This window comes from Protobothrops mucrosquamatus, unplaced genomic scaffold (assembly GCF_001527695.2).
Source record: "Protobothrops mucrosquamatus isolate PMUCROS unplaced genomic scaffold, P.Mucros_1.0 scaffold5378, whole genome shotgun sequence".
Classification (NCBI taxonomy): Eukaryota; Metazoa; Chordata; class Lepidosauria; order Squamata; family Viperidae; genus Protobothrops; species Protobothrops mucrosquamatus.
Window position 1 is genome coordinate 35,089 of NW_015391240.1, and position 8,221 is coordinate 43,309.

Consider the following 8,221-nt stretch of genomic DNA (forward strand, 5'->3'; position numbering starts at 1 on the left):
ATGATTTATCTGCAACTTTGTTGTTTGTATGTATGCTGTGAGCTTCTACACCAGAGACAAATTCTATTCTATTCTACTCTATTCTATTTTATTCTATTCTATTATTTCTATATTCTAGTGTAGTCTAGTCCAGTCTATAATCTATTCTATTCTAGTCTAATTTATTTTCTATTCTATTCTATTCTATTCTATTCTATTCTACTATATTCTATATTCTATGTTCTATTCTATTCTATTCTATTCTATTCTATTCTATTCTATTCTATTCTATTCTATTCTATTCCTTATTCTATTCTATTCTGTTCTATTCTCTTCTACTCTATTCTATTTTATTCTATTCTATTATTTCTATATTCTAGTGTAGTCTAGTCCAGTCTATAATCTATTCTATTCTAGTCTAATTTATTTTCTATTCTATTCTATTCTATTCTATTCTAGTCTAATTTATTTTCTATTCTATTCTATTCTATTCTATTCTATTCTATTCTATTCTATTCTATTCTATTCTATGTTCTATGTTCTATGTTCTATGTTCTATGTTCTATGTTCTATGTTCTATTCTATTCTATTCTACTCTATATTCTAGTCTAGTCTATAATTATTCTATTCTCTATTCTGTTCTATTCTATTCCTATTCTCTTCTATTTTTGATTTTCCATTTTCCATTCCGTTTCGTTCCATTCCATTGTATTATTATTCTATTCCAGCTCAGAACACAATTTTCTGAGGCTAACCCTAATCCCTACAGACTGAGATAGAACCCAGCTTTGCTATCTCTTTGCTTGGGACAACAAAGAGTTGATATTTAACAAGCATTTACTTACTTTAATGGGTGGGGAGAAGAAAGAAAGAAATCCACGCCAAATACTGATCTGAAAGCTATCCTAAAATGATATGCTTCAACCATCGTGACTAATTAACGCCTGTTAAATTTCTGACATTCTAATATTCACTAAATATTATAGTTTATTGCAGGAGATTACGGTTATAAACCTACTCTATTTGCAATCGTAATTGTTAAATAATAAGTACAGTTTGACATCATAACATCGGAATGATAAGAATAGGCAGGTTTAAGATTATTAATCCCTTTCTTGTTTACTCTAATGAATTCCCACATTAGCCCATATCTCTTGGTTTCTCTTACAGACGTATTTACTTTTGATGCTTTTCCACTCAGCTAATGGAAGGTAACTTATAAAATGCAGTCATATAATAAGATCAATCACTTATCAGCAGCACGTAATAAAACAGCCACAGGAGCTGTATTCAAAATAACATTCAGCCAAACAGCTTTCCGAGCAACCATGCTTTAATCAAACTCTAGAAAAATAAAATCTTGGTATTTTTAATCATCAATATCTGCAGTCTACAAAATTGGGATTGACCATAAAAATAACTTGGTGTTAAAACTTCTAAACTCGATAAACCTGATATCCAGAGCAAGAAATGAGGAAGATAGGGAAGATGGTCCTGTAAATATCCAGGTTACAACCTGGTTAAGGCTTTTAAGGCCCAAACAATTATTCTGAAGTGAATGTAGACGATTCCATTACATGTCAAACAAAATGCGAGTGGCATGATCACAACGTAGTCTGACAACTCTTAACCATCAATTAATACTCTCTTCTCTTGATTGTTCCCAACAAATTTGTCTGAAATGGTATAGCGATTCCTGCTTGAGCAGGGGGTTGGACTAGAAGACCTCCACGGTCCCTTCCATCTCTGTTATTCTGTTAAATGTTACTGGCTGGTTTTCAAGTCCTGCAGTTAATTAATAGGGAATGATCTGTTCAGGTTATAGGCATAGGAGCTTATTAACAGCAGACATGGCTATATAATTCAGAATAAAGCTGGAAGGGACCTTGGAGGTCTTCTAGTCCAACCCCCTGCTCAAGCAGGAGACCCTATACCATTTCAGACAAGTGGCCATCCAGTCTCTTCTTAAAAACCTCCAGTATTGAAGCACCCACAACTTCTGGTGGCAAGCTGTTCCACTGGTTAATTGTCCTCACTGTTAGGAAGTTTCTCCTTAATTCCAGGTTGCTTCTCTCCTTGATGAGTTTCCATCCATTGTCTTTTGTCCTGCTTTGGAAAATAAATTGATCCCCCCCTCTTTTTTGTGGCAGCCCCTCAAATACTGGAATACTGCTACCATGTCCTTCTTTTCTCTGGACTGGACATTCCCAAATCCTGCAACTGTTCTTCCTATGTTTTAGTCTCCAGGCCTTTGATCATCTTAGTAGCTCTTCTCTGCACTTTTACCAAAGTCTCAACATCTTTTTTTTGTGTGTGTGTAATTCGTGGTGACCAAAACTGGATGCGGTATTCTAGGTGTGGTTCCCTATCCCCAGTCCAGAAAATTGTTCCTCCTCTCCATATTATGAACCCATAATCAGAATAAGAGCATCGAATTGCCTTGAACAATGGATCAGATTGAATGATCTAGAATTAAAGGCAAAATGACGACAGAGGATGAAATATATAAATCAAGGCGCTGGCGTAAACCGTGGGGCTTTTTTTTTTCCTTTTTGAAAATTATATAAAACAAATAAGGGTCTATTATTTGATCCCCAGCTGAAGAGGGATGTAAATAATGGGATCCTTCATGCACCCAAATCAAGGAATAAACAAGTCTTAGAAGAATGGTTTCATTTGTCAATCAAAAGTGGTTGAAGTCATGGCAGGAGGTCCTTCTCAATATTAACACGGACACGCTATGTAGTAAATTGGAGAATGTTCAAAATGCTTTGCAGAAATGATCTTTTTTTCTCAAAACCATCATTTTAACTTGCTCTTGATTTGGAAGGAGGTTGACTTGGTGTAGGATGTCATGCATGCTTCCCCTCCAGGGTCTCCAAATAAATCCAAAGGGAAAAAGGGGACATTTTACTACCGCTTGGAAAAGGAAAGGGTTTGTGAAGACAACTCGTCCGTGCGTTTCAGCTTCCTGAACGGGAACGTTGGGGGTTTAAGGAACCCCCCTCCAGGCCATTTGGGTCAGGGGTCGCTCCACGTTCTGCTGGTCTGCTGCTCTGGTTTGGGTCTTCATCCGTAGGAAGAGGTCCTCCCTCAGCCACCGCTGAACTATCTAGGTGAGGGATGGCTGCACAACACAACAAGCATTTGTTACGACACTGAAAAGATATTTATGAGTTAAGTTTTTCACACTTATGACTATTCTATTCTATTCTATTCTATTCTATTCTATTCTATTCTATTATCATTATATTATTCTATTCTATTCTATTATCATTATATTATTCTTTTCTATTCTATTCTATTCCATTCCGTTTCTATTCTATTCTATTACATTTTCTATTCTATTCTATTCTATTCTATTCTATTCTATTCTATTCTATTCTATTCTATTCTATTCTATTCTTCATTTCTCTATTCTATTCTATTCTGTTCTATTCTATTCCATTTTCTATTCCATTTTCTATTCTATTCTATTCCATTTTCTATTCTATTCTATTCTATTCTGTTCTGTTCTGTTCTATTCTGTTTCTATTCTATTCTTCATTTTTCTATTCTATCTATTCTATTCTATTCTATTCTATTCCATTTTCTATTCTATTCTATTCTATTCTATTATTCTATTCTATTCTTCACTTATTCTATTCTATTCTATTCTGTTTCTATTCTATTCTATTCTTCATTTCTCTATTCTATTCTATTCTATTCTATTCTTCATTTCTCTATTCTATTCTATTCTATTCTATTCATTTTGGGCACAGAGTCAGCTGGGTGACTTTGGGCCAATCACACCCTCCCAGGAATAGAATAGAATAGAATAGAATAGAATAGAATAGAATAGAATAGAATAGAATAGAATAGAATAGAATAGAGCTGGAAGGGACCTTGGAGGTCTTCAGCCCCCTGCTCAAGCAGGAGAACCTATACCATCTCAGACAGGTGACTGTCTAGTCTCTTCTTAAGCAGGTAAGAGAAGCAGGTAAGAGTAAACCATTTCCAAAATCTTTCCCAGAAAGTTTCAGGAGCTTCTCCCAGCAGTTCGCCCGGAGTCAATGCTGACTCTAAGGCACCCAAAATTATTGAGGAAAGAGCTGAAGAAGCTTCTTGGATGAGAAGCGAAACGTCTTCAAAGGAAAAACAAGAAAATTCAGTTGCCTCGTGGAAAAAGCAGCTTCGGTGGATGGCTGAGAATCTCCATAGATATGGAGGAAAGGACATTTATTTTATAAACTCTGGCTAGTTCTACCCAAGCAGAGATTTGTAAAGCCATTTAATTTTAAACCCTACAGAATCTGATCAGGTGCACAGCGCAATTATCGTGAACCGAACCGTCTGTGAAACGGTGAGAAAACAGCTTTAAAGGACGCGAGCTGCTGTTTACAAAGATTCCCCACGTCATCTTTCATCTTTAATTGTCATATCTGGTCTTTATTTATTTAATTTGATTTTAGAATAGATATTTATTGTGATTTTTATTATCGCCTGTTCACCGCCCTGAGTCCCGTAAGGGAGATAGGGCGGTATACAAATCTAAATAAACATAAACATAAACAAACTGGGTCTTACGAAGCCTTACTGGATCAAGTTTGTTGTTGGATTGATTGAAAACCTATTATAGTTGTGGTTTTTTGTGACGTACTAGAATAGAATAACAGAGTCGGAAGGGACCTTGCAGGTCATCTAGTCCAACCCCCTGCTCAAGCCGGAGACCCTTACACCATTTCTGACAGATGGCTGTCCAGTCTCTTCTTGGTTGATGGCTGATTGATTGACTGACTGGTGTTCCTTTTATTTTGAGAATTTTATATCCTGTCTTTCTTCTACGGGCTCCCCGACACAATTTGGTTCAGCGCAAAAAATCACACCCCGTATTAGATTTTAGATGCGTAATGGTGTACAGTTAAAACTCCTGCCTGCTAACATTTCAGTCCACTCCGGAGTGAGTAACTTCCACCTGAGTGGGGCTTCCTTCAGAAGAGATAACTTTAACCTGAAGCTGTAACGTTATCAGCAAAACCTCGTGGTTTATTCAGGTATTCTCCAAAGGCGAAAGGACAAAAAAAAACACAACCTGTAAAGAAAATTATCTCCTCTTGCTATCCATTAGCTCGCCTTGTTAATGATCTACTATTAATCTGTCTTATTTTTTAACCCGATGGAATGTTTGAGTCGGCAAAGTGCCTAAAAACAGGTTTCAACCAGCTGGTGATATCCTGGTGCCTTCCATGGACAAAGAGTTTTTTCTTTTAATAATTCAGAGCTGAACATAAAGCCAGTGCCGTGGTTCTTTTTTAAATAAAATAAAATACAGGTAAAGTCTACTATCGTTCAATCCTCCTTTTCAAGAGAGACATAATTTGCTGGATAGTGTAATTTCCTCCCCCCCCCCAAAAAAAGGAGAGAGGCGTCACGCTGCAAGACACAAAATAGGGTGTCCCCCCCCCAGAAAACCCAAAAAGCTAATTTGAAGACGGACTCGCTTCTTCGCAGCACGTGCCTCTCTCTAACCCACAGAGAAATGTATTTCATCACCAAAATCACAGCCTCTCTGAAATCTATATAGTTTTTTAAATATATATATATATATTTCCATTTAATGAAGCCTTTGGAGAAAACAGCGTTCTTCCCAATTTTTGCAAAATCCCAAGTTAACCAAATCAATCCACATCAAGTGCCATTAAGTTGCATCCTTTACGTTAGCTGACATTATGCCAATAGCAAGATTTAATATCGGTTAAGTATCTCCTCCGGGTACAACCAATTTGTGCCTTTGTTGGAAATGTTGACACTTGGACCTGCTAAATGAGGATTGGTTTAATGTCCCTTTGATTTAAACAAAAAGGCCAAACACTTTTATGTAGGTCTTAACTATAGGTAGTTATGACCATTGGTTTAAAGAATGTTTGAAGTTAAAAGGCTTCATATTCTAATCTTACATATTCTAAACTTTTTCATTTGCATGGTGTTGCTAAATTTTTAATTAAGGTTTTCAATTGTATTAATTAAGGTTTTATATGGTGTTATGTTATGTTATGTTATGTTACGTTACGTTACGTTACGTTACGTTATGTTACGTTATGTTACGTTATGTTACATTATGTTGTTATATGTTTGTGTTTTGTGTTAAGTTATGTTATGTTATGTTATGTTATGTTATGTTATGTTATGTTATGTTATGTTATGTTATGTTATGTTATGTTATGTTATGTTATGCTGTGCTGTACTATGTTGTGTTATGTGTTACGTGTTATGTTATGTGTTTGTGCTTTGTGTTATGTGGTTATGTTATGCTATGATGTTGTTATGTTATGTTATATGTTGTTATATGTTTGTGTTTTGTGTTAAGTTATGTTATATTATGTTGTTGTGTTATGTTACGTTATGTTAGTTGTGCTGTACTATCTTGTGTTATGTGTTACATGTTATGTTATGTGTTTGTGCTTTGTGTTATGTGTTGTTATGTTATGCTATGATGTTGTTATGTTATGTTATGTTATATGTTGTTATATGTTTGTGTTTTGTGTTATGTTATATTATGTTGTTATGTTACATTATGTTATGTTATGCTGTACTATGTTGTGTTATGTGTTACGTGTTATGTTATGTGTTTGTGCTTTGTGTTATGTGTTGTTATGTTATGCTATGTTAAGTTATATTGTTGTGTTACGTGTTCTGTGATGTTACGTTACGTTATGTTTTAATGAACATTAGGGAATTAAGGTTTTCAAGAATAGACTGGGCAACCATTTGTCTGGGATAGTATAAGAGCAGGGGGTTGGACTCGATGACCTCCAAGGTCCCTTCCAACATCATCATCATCATCATCATCATCATCATCATCATCATCATCATCATCATCATCATCATCATCATCATTATTATTATTATTATTATTCTTCAAGGTCTTCTGTCTTGAGCAGGGGGCTGGATAGAAGATCTCCAAGGTCCCTTCTATTCCATGATTTTATGATTGTAAATAATGCAATAATGTCAATCGTGAATGCGGCATTGCAGGCTGACTCTGCCCACAGCCAGGAAGTTCGATCCTGACCGGCTTAAGGTTGATTCAGCTTTCTGTCCTTCCGAGGTCGGTAAAATGAGGACCCAGATTGTTGGGGGGGCAAAATGCCGACTCTGTAAACCACTTAGAGAGGGGCTGTAAAGCATGGTGAAGTGGTATATAAGTCTAGGTGCTATTGCTATTTGCTATTCCTTCCTTCCTTCCTTCCTTCCTTCCATCCATCCTTCCTTCCATCCATCCATAACAGATGCTGACTCTGTAAACTGCTTAGAGAGAGTCTGTAAAGCACGGCGAAGCGGTCTATAAGTCTAAGACCTATTGCTACGGCTATTGTAAATAATTACCTGAAAGACACCAGAAACGCCAAAGGACAAAAGTCACCAACAAATAGGGAGAGAGGCAGCCCAAATAGTAGATCTGCAACGAAACAGAAGCTGGTATTAGAGCCACAAAAATCTCCAGCAGTTACTCCAAAGGCAACGGACGAGTTACGCACCAGATCAGAATGGAGAATGTCGTCGGACAAAATCCTCAGCCGTAGGTAAAGCAAAGCTAACGTGCAGGGGCTGACCGAGTCTTGGTTGCTGTAATTCCAGCATCTACGGAAGATTGTTTAAAAAAGAAAAAAAGCGTTCAGTAATTTGTAAGATTTAGGTGCTTTTTTGGACAAAACAGTAAAAAAAAAAGTCCTTTGGAAGACGCACCCCTCCCAACCGTCGGCAACTCTTTAAGGCAGCCGTATCGTCTCATCAATTTTGTCTTGCTTGCTCTTTGCAGCTGCTGCTTAACTGCAAAGGGCTGCATCTAGTTTAAACCGGAATCGTTTCAACTACCATATCAAGGCTTCGCCACATTCCGGGTTAGCCCCAGTGGCAGCAAAGATCAAAAGCTGGGCTGAGCAACAAGAACCAGGAACAGGACAAGCGCACAAACATTTCTAATGCAAAAAAAAAAGCTATTTTCCCACTCTATGCTGCCCATGATCTGCATTTGCACAGCCCAGTTTATAAAATGTATAAATTCCCTATTGAACTGTGAAATATTTGCAAATTAAGATGACAAATTTCTACACTTTGGGGGGGGAAATAATTTTATTAAAGATTACAAATGAGAATAAAAGCAAATGCAAAGTAAAAAAAATATATAAGAAGAGGAAGAAAAGGGAAGGGGAGAGGAGAGGAGAGGAGAGAAGAGGATAAGAGAAGAGAAGAGAAGAGAAGA

At 36.6% G+C, this 8,221-nt stretch overlaps 1 long non-coding RNA gene across 1 annotated transcript; it reads right to left on the minus strand.

The window, feature by feature from the left end:
* Positions 1-2,766: 2,766 nt before the first annotated feature.
* Positions 2,767-7,595, minus strand: LOC107299732. The gene is made up of 3 exons (XR_001549195.1): positions 7,497-7,595; positions 7,345-7,417; positions 2,767-3,106 (listed from the first exon to the last, which is right to left on the minus strand). It is a non-coding gene; the product is annotated as an uncharacterized LOC107299732 (long non-coding RNA).
* Between the last annotated feature and the right edge of the window lie 626 nt (positions 7,596-8,221).